Here is a 16,866-nt window from a genome sequence, read left to right on the forward strand (position 1 = left end):
GAGAACTTCAGAAAGCAGATGACATCTGGTAGGCCCATCTAGGTCTATAAATTCCTAATACAGCATGAATATCCCAAATAGAGTAGAAGAAATCACTGGAAGCTGAAGCAAATAGTATAGATCCAAGGGGAGTGATCAGCTATCAAAAGGGCAGAAAGATTGGCTTGACTCAGCCTCAAGGCCACCTCAAGGCTCCTAATTGGCAGGCTTGTGGAATTGTATCTGTAGGTCTCACTTGAGAATTATACATCAATTTCAGATCAGAACAATGGGCTAGATTGCTGCTATTCAATAGCTGTGTAATCTTGGGAGTCTCTTCACCTCTCTGCTAGTCTGTTACCTTCTGATAACATGCAAGGATCTCTAAATCAAATTCATCCACATGTGCAGATCAATCCACACATATGAATGACACACAGCCTTTGTTATTTTTAAGATGGGAAAAGACAGGGGTGACTAGGAGAACAGGGGGCTTTCAGAAACTGAGAATGTGGAAGACCATCCCTGAATGGAAAGATCAGAAAGAAGAGGAGGCAAGGAACAAAAGAAGAACTTCAACAGACTGAGCTATGGGATCTAGAGTACGCTCTGTGCATTTCCAACAAGGCCAGGCCAAACCAGGCGAAATTCTGTGGTTTTAGCTATGCAGCTACCAAAGTCCTCTGCTTTCTATCATTTAAGAAGTAGGTTTGTGCAGGTTTGGAGTGTAGCGTGTATGTGTGTTTTTACTTGGCTAACTTGAAACTTCCTTCCCCCAGATTAATCAAACAATCAGCATATGACTTACTCAGAATATAGGTCACAGAATTATAGAATGTTATTGCAGGAAGAAGCCTTTGAGGATACGCACTTGTAGAAGCACACACACACCCAAAGAGTGGCTTAATAAATGCATGTTGAATGAGGACACTTCATTACAGATATAAAGAATTATCCATCTATTCAACAATTATTACATACCTATTATGTGCTGGATCCTGTGTTAAAATTAGGCCAGTTGCACAAATTCATCTGCTAGAGCAGAAAAAAAATATTTTATTCAAGGCTGTTTAGCAGTTTAATCAAAAAGCTAAACTATTTTTTAAAGCCCTGAATGATATTTTTTCCCCTATACTTGGACAATCAGGCATATGGGCCTTGGCATAAAAATGTTCCAGATCCCAGTTGGGGTAAGATATGTGGCTAAAAAGACCTTCAAGCATTTCCAGTCCTTTCCATACTCTTGGAAGGTTTTTAAGAAAAAAAGAAGAAAAAGAAACACCCTTTGGTTTCGGTATGCACTCTCTGTACTTGCATCTGTCTCTTTGGACGTGGTTGGCCAAAGAGTCTGCTAAAAATATAATGAAAGAAGGGGGGTGGGAAGTGGGGAATATAGGGAGAAAATTGAAAAAACTAACCCTGTTCCTTGCTGGCTGCCTCCCCCCACAAATTCACCGCAGTGTTTAAGCATGTCACTATTTATCCCTCTTTTTAGCCATATTTTTGACACTTGACATGTGTACATAGTGTCTTTTAAATAAAAGGTAAAAGTGCTCTCATTTTTATTCTTCCTGTTGGGCTCAAGAGTCTCTGAGACTGAGAAAAACTCTCTAGCTTCAAGCAGGTCTGTGTTCTGATTTTGCTGCCTCCCAATGGCTGGAAGGCAGGCTGGGGAGTAGTGGGAAGGGTGTTTGAGTCAATGCCCGTTGTATGGGTAGCAGAATCCACCAAGATCCTGAAGGTATACGAGAACCAGTTTAATAGACTTCCAAGGACCAGCCAGCTGGGAATACCCAAGTCTCTGGTTTCTCAGGTTCCAGGATCTGTTCATCCATGTCATGGTTGGAGTTTGCCCAAAGGGAACAGAGGAAGGGAGCTCAGCAGGAGCTAGTCCGGGAGTTGGGTGGTTGGATCATTGGGCTTCTTGGAGTTTGCTTCAGCTCTTCCCTTTCAGCAAAGGTTACTGGAGCAGGCTGGGCCTACTTGGGCTAGGAGAGCTGAGTCATGCATGGGAAGGGACACCAGCAACTATAAATTATCTTGTGTGTAAGGCTGGCTTTCGAAAACTCTGGCTTTGGGCTTAGAGGCTTTATTTATATCTCTCACAGGAATATTTTTCAAACTCATGACCATGCACTCTGTATTGCTTTGGGGACACTCCAAGCACCTGGTCTCCTCTATGATGAGTCCTGCAGGTGACAGTCCCCAGAGGCCCTGGGCCTGGACTTTGAGTCTGCTGTCACTCACACCCACATGCACACCCCCTTGTTGCCAAGGCCAGGCCCCCATCCCGCACACAGATGCATGTCCAACTTCATTGGCACAATGTTGCATGCAAACACACAGATGACATTCAGCCAAACACACACACACACACACACACACACACACACACAAACACACACACACAGTCTCTCTCTCTCTCTTTCTCTCCCTTTCTCCCCATATGCAAACTACTACAACCCACTGGTTCTCTGCAGATTTCAGAGACAGCCTCTGCTCACTGTGAAACCTGCAACATACAAGAACACTCCACAGGCTGAAGGACCCCTCCAGGAGTCAGATGCCCACTTCTCTGGCTGAGGAGCATTTTGTAACTGACTGAACACACTTTTTATGTGCTTTGGTAATTTGGTTTGCTTGTTGTTGTTACTCGTACCTTACAAAGTGGATAGCGAGATACCATAAAATGGTAGCTGCCACCTAATTCACACTCTTGAGAACAGTTTCTCTGGCCAAATCCTCGCAAATCAGAGTGAGGTGCCATGGAGATGCTGGTCCTCCCTCTTGGATTATCTGGCAAAGAGAAGCAAAATTTCCGGAGCAGAAGTGCAAGAGGGGGCAAGGTTATCTCTTCTAATAAATGTGAATGCTTTTGTCTCTTCTTAGCCTACACTGACATTGTTTCTGTATCTTCCACCTCCCTAGCCTTTTCTTTTCTCTTCCCTGCTTTGTAATTAGATGATTTTTGAAAATTTAATAAATTAGTGATTGTTATTTATTTCCCTTGGCTTATTTACCATTATTTGTTTTTATCAAACAAAGTCTCTTCAAGATAGATAGAAAGTATCTCATTGTGGCCATTTTCCTGAGAGAGATACAGGAAAAACAAAACACTTTGCCTAGGATTTCATAGGACAGTGGCTGTGATGGGTTTGAGTCCAGCACCTCCAGACCCTGCCTAGCAACTTGCTTCTGGAATGATGACCACAGGTCCCTCTAATTCATCCAGCCCAACTTCTATCCCCTGAGCCCTGTGTCTTCTTACCTAAAGGACATAGGACTGACTTCAACACTCACTCACTACCTTTCTGGGAAGCAGTACTCCCAGACTTTGAGGCTAGATCTTATGGGGCTGTCCTCACCTGTCAGTAGAAGGGATAGTTAGGGCTCTGCATGGGGCAGCAGTGACCCTATTGTTGATTGCCACAATGCCAGAAATTTGAAAAAAATGTCATAGTTCTACATCAGGTTAGTGTTCCCCAGTTCCTCCCTCTTCCTACCTGATTTCCCCATCATCATAAGCACATGCTGTTCACACATATCTAATACTCTTATCCCACCATCATCTCTAGCTATCTTCCAAGCACAGATATGTACATATATAAGGAATCACTTTCTCATCCCTGGATCATCCAACCATCTTTCTCCCACTACTCAAACATTACTTAACTTTCTACTTCTTCCACCAGCTTTTTCAGACAATTTATTTTCCTCTCGACTACACAAAGCACTAATTCCTGCCACATATATCTCATGGAAATGTTTGCACCTCATCCTTCCATGGCTGTTCAATGCTTACAGTTCAGTTGTGCTTTTCGGGCAATGGGGGGCATGCCAGACAGCTCCACCTGCCCCTCCAAGTCCAACCTTCTCCATCCTACTGAGCCTCAGGAGGCCAACCCCTAGGGGCCCTATCAAGGGGAGTCCCTTGCCCTACGGTTTTCATTTGGATTTGGCCAGTGGGAGGCACTATCTGGAAGTCAGAGAGAATGAAGAAAGTGGAAGCTGGGAACTGATTCCCTCATTCTCTCCTTGCAGCATTGTTCCAGGTTGTCTGGGCTCCTTACAGCTCCTGGCATATCATCCTCTCTGTGGAGCTACTGTATTAGTTTCCTGTGGCTGCTATAATAAATTCGTGCAAACTTGGTGGGTTAAAAACAACAGTAATATGTTCTCTCATAGTTCCAGGAGGATAGAAGTCTGGAATCAAGCTATTGGCAGGGTCAGGCTCCCTCTGGAGGCTCTGGGATCAACAGGATCAGTTCTCTGCCTCTCCCAGCTTCTGGTGGCTGTCAGCATTCCTTGACTTGTGGCCTCATCACACCAATCTCTGTCTCTGTGGTCACATTGCCTCCTCCTCTTCTCTGTGTCTTCTCTTCTATCTGTCTAAAATCCCTCTCTTTCATTTACAAAGACATTTGTCATTAGATTTAGGGCCCACTTGGATAAACCAGAGTAATCTCCTGATCTCAAGATCCTTAACTTAATGAGATCTGCGAAGACCCCTTTTCCGAATAACGTCACATTCGCAGGTTCCAGCGATGGCCACCAGGCCCAGCTAATTTTTTTTTGTATTTTTAGTAGAGACAGGGTTTCACTGTGTTGGCCAGGCTGGTCTCAATCTTCTGACCTCATGATCCACCCGCCTCAGCCTCCCAAAGTGCTGATATTACAGGTGTGAGCCATCGCATCTGGCCCGTGAACAACTTTTTATTACTTTCATTAAGCTCACTTCTAATCACCCAGTTTGTTTCCTGACTGGTACAGGCATCTTGAGGTCAAAGGCATCAGGTAAAGCATCTGTGGGATTCACCCTATGCAATCTATGCAGAAAGTAAAGATTTATTAATGATAATGATAAAAATGAGAATAAGAACTTCAAGAGAGAAGGGGCCCAGCCCTCAGGAGCAGCATCATAGCAAACATTGCATACAGTTCCTCCCTAAACTCAGTCACGGGTATGAAATGAAGGGGTAGAATTAGAATGATTCTAGATTCTTTCCAGACCCTTTCTGTTAAGACTATTCCACTTAGAATATTTCAGCAGCAAGTAAAGAGAACCAAATCCTCCTCCAATCCTGACTCCAATGGCTTAAATGGTGGGTCTCAAATTTTAGCATGTACCTGAAGGGCTTGTTAAAAGGCAAACAGCTGAGCCCCACTCCCAGAGATTTTAATTCAGTAGTTCTGGGTAAGACTCAAGAATCTGCATTTCTAACAAGTTCCCAGGGGATGTTGACTGGCATTTCTGGTCCAGAGACCAGACTTTGAAAATCACTGGCTTAAAATAGATGAAAAATTTACTCTCATATAAAAAATTTAAAAATGCCCTGGAGATGGTGGCTCCAGGGTTGGTTAACTCAACGGCTCAACCAGATCCTCAAGGACCTGGCTCCACTCTGCTCTGCCATCCTCAGCATGTCAACCTTGACCTTGACCAGGTCCTTACAGCTGCAGGTTGGGTCCAACAGTTCCAGGCATCCCTTGCAGACTGGATAGTGGCCAGCAAAAGAGATTAAGCTTCTTAAGGACTGAGAACTCTTCTAGTTGGTATCTCCTTACATCATATTGGCCAGGATCACATCACATGCTTGTACCTAAACCAATCACTGTCAATGAGAAGAGAACAGCAATGATTGGTTTATACCCATCAGCCATAGGAAGGAAGAGTAGACACCAACTATGCTGATGGGCTCTGGTGATAATAGAAAAAAGGATTACATCACCTGCTTAGGTCTTAGGCCTGCTAGAGTACTTCTTAGGCATTGTCTGTTCAGCAAACATTCCCATCCTCTTTCTTCTGCTACTTGGAGGAGTGGGCATAGGACTAAGGACGAACAAAGCCTAGTGGTCTATGTTCAGGCAGCAGTGACACGTAGCCCAAGTAGGGAAACTGAGAATCTTCCTGCGTTGCAGCAAAGAATACTGTAGGGGGAAAAGGCACTCTCTTTCTGCAGAAGTTGCTAAGCAGGGACAGCTGGTGGTTATGTGCCTCCTAGGAGACAAAAGCCTCTGGGAAGTACTCAAAATTAACTAGCAGTCAGAGAAGCACAGATAAGCAGAGATGAGCAAACAGTGATTGCTGCAGCTCTTCCCCTATTTCTATGAGGCATCTCAGTGCCCTTCGTATCTCTGGAAGAAATGTCTCATTTGTCTACACTAATTGGAATTATGTTTCTGTTCTCTGCAACCAAACAAGTTCAGATTCGGACACTGGTTCTGTCATGAAGGACAGAGGGGAAGAAGGTCTGAGGATTACATAAGGGTGGAGGTGGTTCGCACCACCTCAGCTCCCATATAGAACCTCCACCCTTGGCCACATCTTCCAGACTGGGAACGAACAAAACAGAATCCCTACCCAAAACCCCAGGCCCCAGCCTACTCCATGATTGGCATGCAAGAAATGCACAAGGCCCCTAGGACCTTCAGAGACAGGGCAGAGACAGAGAAAAGACAAACCAGGTTTAGTAGGGCACCACCCCGTTTTTTGCAAAAGGAGTACTCCTGGCCACAGAAACTGGGGAGCATAAGAAAACAGTCTGCACCCTCAGCACTTCCCTCATCTTCTCCAACAGCTGCTAGGGTGAGGGCAGGGTTAGGGCATCCTCCCACAGGTAGACATGTGGACAGAGGATTTCTCCAAGGGTAGATTTCACAGGGAGGAGGGCCAACCCCAGACCCACTGTAAGTTTCCTCCTGGGACTTTTCTTCCCCTAGGGAAGAGAGTTCCTCATGCATGTGCTAAAATAGAAAGTTGCTTGTTTGTTTTAATTTTTTTTTTTTTTTTTTTTGAGACCAAGTTTCACTCTTGCTGCCCACTCTGGAGTGGAATGGCATGATCTTGGCTCACTGCAACCTCTGCCTCCTGGGTTCAAGTGATTCTCCTGCCTAAGCCTCCCAAGTAGCTGGGATTACAGGCGTGCACCACTATGCCCGGCTAAGTTTTTTAATTTTTAGTGGAGACGGGGTTTCGCCATGTTGACCAGGCTGGTCTTGAACTCCTGACCTCAGGTGATCCACCCACCTCAGCCTTCCAAAGTGCTGGGATTACAGGTGTGAGCCACCACGCCTGGCCCTAAACTTTTTTTAATGAAACATAACAACCTACATATGCATGGAGCACATGTGATGTTTTGATACATGCATAATAATGTGTAATGATCAAATCAGGGTACGTAGGACATTCATCACCTTAAACATTTACATTTCTTTGATGTTGGAAACATTTCAGATCTTCTCATCTAGCTATTTTGAATTGTACAACATATTAGTGCTAACTGTGGTCACTCTGCTGTGCTATCAAGCACCGCAACATATTCTTCTAGCATACGTTTGTATGCGTTAACCACCCTCTCTTCCCCCAACTCCCCACCCTTCCCAAACTCTGGTAATTAGCATTCTACACCCTACCTCCATGAGATCCACCTTTTAGCTCCCAACTTTGAGTGAGAACATGCAATATTTGTCTTTCTGTATCTAGCTTATTTCAGTTAACATAATGACCTCCAGTTCCAGCCATTTTGCTGCAAATGAGGACATTTTATTTTTATGGCTGAATAATATTCTACATGTGTGTGTGTTACATTACTTTTAATGGCAAAAATCGCAATTACCTTTGCACCAACTTTATATATATATATATATATATAAAATACACATACAGATATATATACACATCTCACATTCTCTTTTCTTTATTTTTTTTTTTTTTTGAGACAGAGTCTTGCACTGTTGCCCGGTCTGGAGTGCAGTGGTGCAATCTCTGCTCACTGCAAACTCCGCCTCTCGGGTTCACACCATTCTCCTGTCTCAGCCTCACAAATAGCTGGGACTACAGGTGCCCACCACCGCATCCGGCTAATATTTTTTTGTATTTTTATTAGAGATGGGGTTTCACCATGTTAGCCAAGATGGTCTTGACCTCCTGACCTCGTGATCCACCCGCCTCGGCCTCCCAAAGTGGTGGGATTACAGGCATGAGCCACTGCGCCCAGCCATGTCTCATATTTTCTTTATCCATTCATTTGTTGATGGACACAGGTTGATTTCATATCTTGGCTATTTTGAATAGTGCTTCAATAAACCTTAGGATGTAGGTATTCCTTTGATATACTGATTTCCTTTGGATAAATACCTAATAGTGAGACTGCTGGATCATAGGAAAAACAATTCTAAAATTTGAGTATTTGTTTTTAATGATCTTACTAGTAAAGTATGCTAGCGAATCAGCAAATTCTGCTAAGGCAGTAGAAGTCTGCTCAAATAATGTTTCCATTTCCAATGACCCATTAAGTACAATAATTACAACAATTACCATCACTTCTGTTGCCTTCATGCTATCTATTGATCCACATACTCTGCCCCCAAAACTGCACTAAGCACTTAACAAGGAATTCACATACTAATGTGTGGGGTATCTGCATGACCCCTCCACAGAATAAGAGAAATAAATTGATCTTTTCTTCCATTGGCAATGAATGAAAACAATTTTTACTTTTCTTTTTGCTTGTTGCCATCCATAGTTCTATACCCATTAGAAATCACAGCGAGAAAAAGAGCAGCAGGGGAGGAGCTCAAGAAGAGACAGGAAAGAAGCACTATAATTTGGCAAAAATGTGAGTCAGGGAATCTCCCTTTTTCTAATCCCTGGAAGCTCTAGCTGAAGCTCATCTTGCCTCCAGATGCAGAAAGCATATTCTACACCATAGGGTCACCATCTACGGCCATATCACCCTGAATGCACCCAATCTCAGAAGCTAAGCAGGGCCTCATCTGGTTTATACTTGGATGGGAGCCACCACAGTGTCACTGATGGAATCTCTAGATTAAGTGGTAGCTGGCCCCAATGTGGGTTTTTGGCAAGAGGAAAATAATAGAAAAGGAAGAGAAAGAGGTGTGTGTTTCTGCTCCTGTTGAAATACTATTTGTCCTTTAAGGCTGCCTGCTCTGTGAAGTTTTCCTCAAATTATGTCCCATCCCACTCACCCCTGTCAGACTTAACTAGTCTTCCTCCATCCTGCCATAAGCATGTGTGATAAGAGAAATCAAAGAGGACTATCAGTCTTCTGTGCATAGTGAGGGTGCGTGTGTCTAAAGCAGAGTGCAGAAATGTCTGCAATTCTTTTCCCCTACTCTCATCAAGAGCTGGAGCTCTTCCCCACTGCCGGCTTTGGCCTTGTAACTTGCTGTGGCCAACAGAACATGTTACATGTATTCTAAGCCTGTCTTCTAGAGGCTTTGCAGGCTGCCCCTTGCCTCCTTGGAACCCTGCCTCTGCCACCTGAGCAAGCTCAAGTCTGCCTGGGAGAGGATGAGAGAGTATGCAGAGAAAGACTCCAGTCATCCAGGCTATCACTGACCAGCTTGGCCCATCAGCCAGCCTACAAACACTTAAGCGAGTGCAGCAAAGAGCCACAGAGCCCAATCTGATTCAGCAGGCCTGCCCTGCTGGTTTGCAGACTCCGCAGCAGTGATGAAGGAATGTTGTCACACATCGCTAACTCTAGGGGTAGCTCATCATGCAAAAGCTAACTGATGCAGGTTGCTGGCCCCCTCTGAAAGGGAACGCCAAGAGGGGTGTTAATCTTAGATCTCTCTATATCACTCCTCCACTAATATATTCTTGGGACATTCCTGATTCTCAACCAAAGCTCACAGACTGGAGAGGCATAGGGTGCAATGGAATGAAACTGAAATGTTGATAAAGGGCGGAGCACCCACAGAGCATGCCATGCATGCACTAATGGAACTGTCTGGCTCTTTTCCACATCCCCAAGGCATGAGCTTGGGGAAAAGGTTACCTGATCTCCAATGCCTTTGTCTATTAATTCATTCAGGGCTGGATTAATCCCTGTTCAGCTTCTCCTCCACCTCCCCACCACCCCTGTCCCCAGTCTGGCTGCTCAGATGATGTAAGCAGTAACCAATCTTGCAGTCAGGGCAGTCGGCTGGCTGGCTCACTTCCGTATCCATTAAGGGAAGGCAGACACTTTAGAAAGAACTGGAAAATATTACCAACCACCCACTCCACTCAACTCCCCATCCCTTGCCCCAGTCTCCTCTCCCCGTCACATACACCCTAACCTCAAGAGACTGGAGCTGGAAAGTACTGAAGCCAAAGAAAGAAGAAACTGGAATTGTAGCCCCACAGATCTCATGGATTGAGACACGAGACTCCTTTGGCATGAGAACTAGTCTTGGGAGAGATGAACCAGGGCTATCTGGAGAGCCCCATCAGCTACCCTCCCCCTCATCCCAGGCACCCTCCCCTCCAGGGGCTTTTCCATTTGGTACCAATGAAATGGATATTCAGGGGCCAGAATGTCAGCATCAATGGTGGGAAAAGAGCCACACAGAAGATGCCCATCCCTTATTAGAAGTTGCTAGACTCCCTTACAGGGGCACAGGGGGGACCCAAAGTTGATGACTTGAATGGATACGGGCAGACTGAACATGGTCTGTTTGCTGAGTTCAGGGTTTTCAAAACCTGTCAATAGTTACACTATTTCTCACAACATCTACTATGAAAGGAGAATTCTTTCATTGAAGAGCCAGCCCTTCCTGCTTTGGAAACTTCTGCTCTTTGAAAGTGCCCAGAAAAATGCACAGTAACACCCCCAGATTGGCTCCTCAAAAACTGTGAGGTCTTGGGCAAGCCCCTTTACCTTTCTAGGCCTCAGTTTCCCTATCTGAAATGTGCAGATAAAAATGCATCCCTACTTCACAGAGTTTTTGAGTAAAAGAAAAAAAAATGTCAAGAAAAGCTGGTTGCACAATAGTTTGTGAAAAGTATGTGCTGGATAGGATCTTTGTACTTTCCACTCAATTTTGCTGTGAACTTAAAATTGCTCCAAAAAATAGTTTATTAATTTTTTATAAATGCTGGACAAATGAGTGTGGAATGGATAATAGATGGTTGGGCCTCTTTTTTTCAGTGCTTACAGGCTGTAGAAAGGAAGACAACGTAGATGGTGGGATTTCTAGCCTATAAAGTCTGTTAAAAACGTGGGGTTTTTTTGTTTTTTTTTTTTGTTTTTTTGAGACAGAGTCTCCCTCTGTCACCCAGGCCAGAGTGCAGTGGCACGATCTCGGCTCACTGCAACCTCCGCTTCCCAGATTCAAGCAATTCCCCTGCCTCAGCCTCCCAAGTAGCTGGGACTACAGGTGGATGCCACCATGCCCAGCTAATTTTTGTATTTTTAACAGAGACAAGGTTTCACCGTGGTGGCCAGGATGGTCTCCATCTCTTGACCTTATGATCTGTCTACCTCGGCCTCCCAAGCAGCTGGAATTACAGGCAGGAGCCACCATGCCTGGCCAAAAGGTGGGTTCTTAATCCATCAGGGTAAGGGGATGTATCTACCCTGGAAAAAATTATTGGCAGCACCAAACTGGAGATAAATTTGCATAAGGGATGAGAGGCAGCACTTTAAAAGGAAAATGGCTCTCATCGTTCATGTGTGTTTCTGCCCAGCCTTGGGCCAACCAGTGAGAAAGGGCTATTCAAGAAAGGAAGACACTGAATGCATGTCTCTTACTCTGTCTGCCTGTCACATGTTCTTCTGCTTCTAAGAAATGCATCCTCCTTCCTCTGGGATGTCTTCCTTCCACCCCATGCCAGCTGTATTCTACCAGAAGCTTCCAGTTGTGAAAATATGCCTCCCTGATCTCAGGTGGAGCACAGGACCCACGGAACAATGTTTCCCTAAGAGTTTCTTAAATTAGACCTCGGGAGGTGGGAGGCGGGAGGCGGGAGGCGGGGGACGGGGGGTAAGGCAGCTCCTCTTCAGGGTAAAAATGGCAGGTCATGAAACCTGGCCATTGCTGGCACCCTTGATTCCAAAAGAGAATCAGTCTGAGTGAACAGAACTAGTACATGGGCAGAAACCAAGATGGAGGACAGTGAGTCCTATCCGCTTGTCTTTTCCCTGTTCCCCGTTGACCCTGAGGCCAGCTGCACTCTGCCCTCCCTTGGTTCAGTTACAGGAACCAACAAATCCCCCTTCTAGCCTAGGCTGGATATGCAAATTCTGCCATTTGTGACTAGCATAATCCTGGCTACTACAACTCTGCCTTTCTCCCTCAAAAACAGTATAAGTCACTGGGAGAGAAGACATGATAAATAAAGCAATTAGAAAGCACTCAAAATAGCACTAGATTGGGCAATTTTGAATTAACTCAAACTTGCATCTATTTTTTCTTTTCTTTTTCTTTCTTTTTTTTTCCTTTTTTTTTCTTTCTCTTCTTTACCTATCTGTCTCTCTTTCTTTCTTGGCGTTTTTCCCCAGCTAGCCACTGAAAATGTAAAGATGAGGAAAACATACACGTGAAAAGTTTGCAATGAGGAAGCCATAAATATAACACAATATTATGCAATTTATACCTGATGGAGGTGTATAGCAGCACCAGGAAGGCATAGAGGAGGGTTAATTTATCCTGAATGCCAAGGAAAGGTACTGTTGAGGCAGGATTACTAACGGTGAGCTCTAATGGGTTTTGCAAGAGAGCCAAGATTGGGAATTTACAAGAATGTAGATGGCATAAAGGAGACATAAATCCCAGAAGATTCCAGGGATGACTAAAAAGAGCAGGAATCATAGTAGAGGTGGAGCCTGAGGTTGCTTACAGCCCTAAGCAACACAAAGAACCAGATGTCTTGCTCCTACCTTCTCCGCCACCTTAGCATCCATATTCAGATGCTCTGCTGTTAAAGAGACCCTATGCCTGGCCCACAATCTTTCTACTGCCAACCACCATATCACCTTCACACTGAAGATCCTGTCCCTCTTCTGCTGGGTTTCACTTACTCACAACTTCAGCTTAGGCCCATTAGGGAACTTCTTGCCATAAACTGGCACATTCTCTGTGCTTTACCATCTGGTAGGGAAAAGCAGAGAGTGCTAAGAAGGCTAAAGCTCTACACACCAGGGGTTGGCAAAACATGGCCCGCGGGCCAAATCCAGCCCACCACCTGTTTTTGTAAATAAAGTTTTCTTGGATCACAGCCCTGGTCATTCATTTACATATTATCTATAGCTGCTTCTGTGCTACCGCAGCAGAATTGAATAGTTGCAGCCAAGACCACATGGCTGGCAAAGCCTGTAAGATTTACTATCTAGCTCTTTCCAGATGAAGTTCCCAATTCCCACTCTATAATACTGCTTCCTCTGAACTTTAGTTCCAGACTCCCCAGTGCCAACTTTTATAGTTGGATTAAACTTTTTTTTTTTTTGAGACAGAGTCTTACTCTGTCACCCAGGCTAGAGTGTAATGGTGTAATCACAGCTCACTATAGCCTTGAACTCCTAGGCCCAAGGGATCCTCCCACCTCAACCTCCCAAGTAACTGGGACTACAGGCACATACCACCATACCTGGCTAATTTTTTTTTTCTTTTTCTTTTTTTTTTTTTTTTTTTTATTGTAGAGATGGGACCCTCCCTCTGCTGCCCAGGCTGGTCTTAAGCTTCTGGGCTCAAGTGATCCTCCTGCCTCAGCCCCCCAAAATGCTGGAATTACAAGTGTGACTCACTGTACCTGGCTGACTAAACATTTTAATGCATCTGTAAAAAATTGTCACTTGGGAATAATGGAACCTTCTTAGACCCTTGGCAGAGAGGACTAAGTAGAAAATGTCGTCACTAAACTGGCTGAAGCCATAAGAATATTTTTATACACAACTAAAAAATATGGAAAAGTAACTTTTGAAATTTTTTTTCCTTTAGAACTTTTTAGGGAAACTCTTTGGTACCCTCTTTCTTTTTAAGGAACACTCAGGTCAGTCATAGGACATTTTTTTTCCAAGCTTGAAAGATCATTGCCTCACCTGCTCCCCTTGAGTCCTGCACAAATTCTGTTGCAGCCTGTTCCAGAGTAGCAAAGCCGATTCAGTTTCTAAAGATCTCCCCCAAAGAGCAATTCCCAGCCCTCCTCCTCTTAGACGCATCCTCCCCCTTGCTCACCCCACCCCCTTCCTGAGCACCTGTTGCTACAACAAAGAGAAGCTCAGGGTTGAAGTTTCTGGGCTTGTCCAGGTGATAAACTGAGGCCATTCAGAGGAGATAATGCCATTTGATGGTTGAGCTCTTTTCAATCATCAGGGAAAGCGCTGGGTGGAGAGAGGCGTTCAAAAAAGCTCCAAGGATAGAAAAAGGTGATTACATCTAAATGGGAGACCTGTCACTAGGCAAAGCACTCTGCCAGCTGATGGGCAGGCAACTTCAATGGCTAAATGGCAGCAGGCAGGGTGGGATTTTTGTGGCTCTGGACTTAGACAGCTGTAGCTCTGCTAAGGTCTTCCTGGGTCCCTCAGATCTAGTGAGAGAGGCTACAGGCTGCCAGCCAAGGACTCTGCTAGGGGTCTGTCAACCTTGCCTAAGCCATGAGCAACTCAGGCCAATGCTCTAACACTCCTGTAGACAGGTCTGTATGAACTCCTCAAAGACCCAAAGATTTGAGGACTGTAGACATAGCCAGTTTGAATGCTTAAAGATCCAGGTTTAGCTCAGCATTTTTATTTGTCTGGTTTTGTTATTCTAGATCAGGAGTCAGGCACCATTTTATGTAAAAGACCAGATGGTAAATATTTTGTCCTTTGCGGGCTGTCTGATCTCTGTTGCAGCCACTCAGCTCTGCTGTTGTCAGCTGCCAGCAGCCGTAGGCATAAATAAATGAGCATGGCTACATTCTGATGAAGCTTTATTTATGGACATAGGAATTTGAAATTTATATAATTCTCATGTCACAAAATATTATTCTTTTGATGTTTTTCAACCATTTAAAAATGTAAAAGTGATTAATAGTGCATAGCCTGTACAGAAATGAGCAGCAAGATGGATTTGGCCCATGAGCCACAGTTTGAAGACCCTTATTTTAGGGCGTTCTATTTGGGAGAGAAAGAATTACAGGGAGAGATTGTCTGATTTAGCTCTATGAAGAGTCCTAAATGTATCAACTGTGATTAATAACTTGCATACACACAGCACTTTAATGTTAACAAAATGCATCTGTGCTATTATTCAATACCCACTGCAAGCCTGTGAGTTAAGTATTATTATGCCAATGTCTAGATGAGGAAACTGAGAGTCGAAACAGACGCAGCCAAGATCAAACAGTAAATTGGAAGACCCAAGTTCAAATACAGTATTCTACTTCCAAAAGCAGAGCTTTTCCCACTGCATCTTTGGGGAGCTTGGATTGTCCATTTCACCAAGTGTTTATTAGGGCTTGATGGGGATGAACACTTGGGCAAAGGCACAGAAGCATGGGAGTCAGAACCTCCTGGCTGCTTCATGTTTTCCTTAAGGCCGTGGACACTCAGGAAATTGACAGCTACTGTTCTCATTAGGAGCAGAGCTGACCGTTGTTCCCAAAGACACAGAGTAAGCCAAGTTCTCCAATGTGGTATAATCACTCAGCCTGGTCACCGTGGCTGTTGCTTGGATCCGTAAACCTCCAGCGGGTCAGCAGGTGTTGCGGAGGACTCGGAGGTCAGCCCAAGACCTTTTTCCGATGCCTGACCAGGAGCATTCCATGGCGGAGTAGGCACCCATCTACATGGAATGATATCCGGGACCCCTAAGAGAAAGCCCTACCCCCAAACACTCTTCCTTCCACCTAAGTCTCTTCAGCTTTATGCCATATTTTTAGAGAAGGCACTGGACATAGGGCACTGGGTATGGCTTCTTGTCTCCACTATGGTGCCACATTGTGATCTGACCTTTGGCCAGTCACTTCCTATCTCCACATATCGGCTTTCACTTGTGAAATGGGGGAGTAATGGCAATGTGGGGAGGGTTCGATGGTGGTTATTGTGATATCTAACATGGTTATATGTGATATCTAACATGGTGCCAGCAACACAGTAGGATCCCAAGACATGTCAGTTTCTTCTTGTCCTGAATCTTCATCTTCATGTCTTCTTGTCTGCGCTGGTCTGCCTGCCTGGAATGCCTTTTCTTCCACTTCATTTTCCTGGTAAGCCTTCCCCAACACTCTGCCCATTACATACAAACACCTTGAGTAGTCACTCCCTCACTGGGCAATGTTATGGGTTGACTTGTGTCCCCCCAGAAAGATATGTTGAAATCCTAATCCCCAATACTCAGAATGTGGCCTTATTTGAAAATAAGATTGATGCTCTTCCTTCCCAACTTGGTCCCAGCAGAATGGCTCTGCAAAGAAGGGTGACAAGAAGAAAAACGGCCGTTCTGCCATCAATGAGGTGGTGACCCAAGAATACACCATCGACATTCACAAGTGCATCCATGGAGTGGGCTTCAAGAAGCGTGCCTCTCAGGCACTCAGAGAGATCCAGAAAATTGCCATGAAGGAGATGGCAACTCCAGATAAGCACATTGATACCAGTCTCAACAAAGCTGTCTGAGTCAAAGGAATAAGGAATATCCATACTGTATCTGTGTGTGGTTGTCCAGAAAACATAATGAGGATAAAGATTCACCAAATAAGCTCTATATTTTGGTTACCTATGTACCTGTTACCACTTTCAAAAATCTACAATGTGGATGAGAACTAACTGCTGATCATCAAATACACCAAATAAAGTTATAAACTTAAAAAAAAAAAAGTGAGCCGGGCACAGTGGCTCACGGCTGTAATCCCAGCACTTCAGGAGTCTGAGGTGGGCAAATTACCTGAGGTCAGGAGTTTGAGACCAGCCTGGCCAACAGGGTGAAACCCCATCTCTACTAAAAATCCAAAAATTAGTCAGGCATGGTTGCAGGCGCCTGTAATCCCAGCTACTCAGGAGGCTGAGGCAGGAGAATCACTTGAACCTGGGAGGCGGAGGTTGCAGTGAGCCAAGATTGTGCCATTGCATTCCAGCCTGGGTGGCAGAGTGAGACTCCATCTCAAAAAAAAAAAAAAGA

General features: G+C 44.6%; 1 pseudogene; it reads left to right on the forward strand.

Annotated features, from left to right (window-relative positions):
- Nucleotides 1-16,507, forward strand: part of LOC131383939 (large ribosomal subunit protein eL31-like) — a 28,003-nt pseudogene extending 11,496 nt beyond the window's left edge.
- Nucleotides 16,508-16,866: the final 359 nt, after the last annotated feature.

Source organism: Hylobates moloch, unplaced genomic scaffold (assembly GCF_009828535.3).
Source record: "Hylobates moloch isolate HMO894 unplaced genomic scaffold, HMol_V3 SCAFFOLD_1, whole genome shotgun sequence".
NCBI lineage: Eukaryota > Metazoa > Chordata > Mammalia > Primates > Hylobatidae > Hylobates > Hylobates moloch.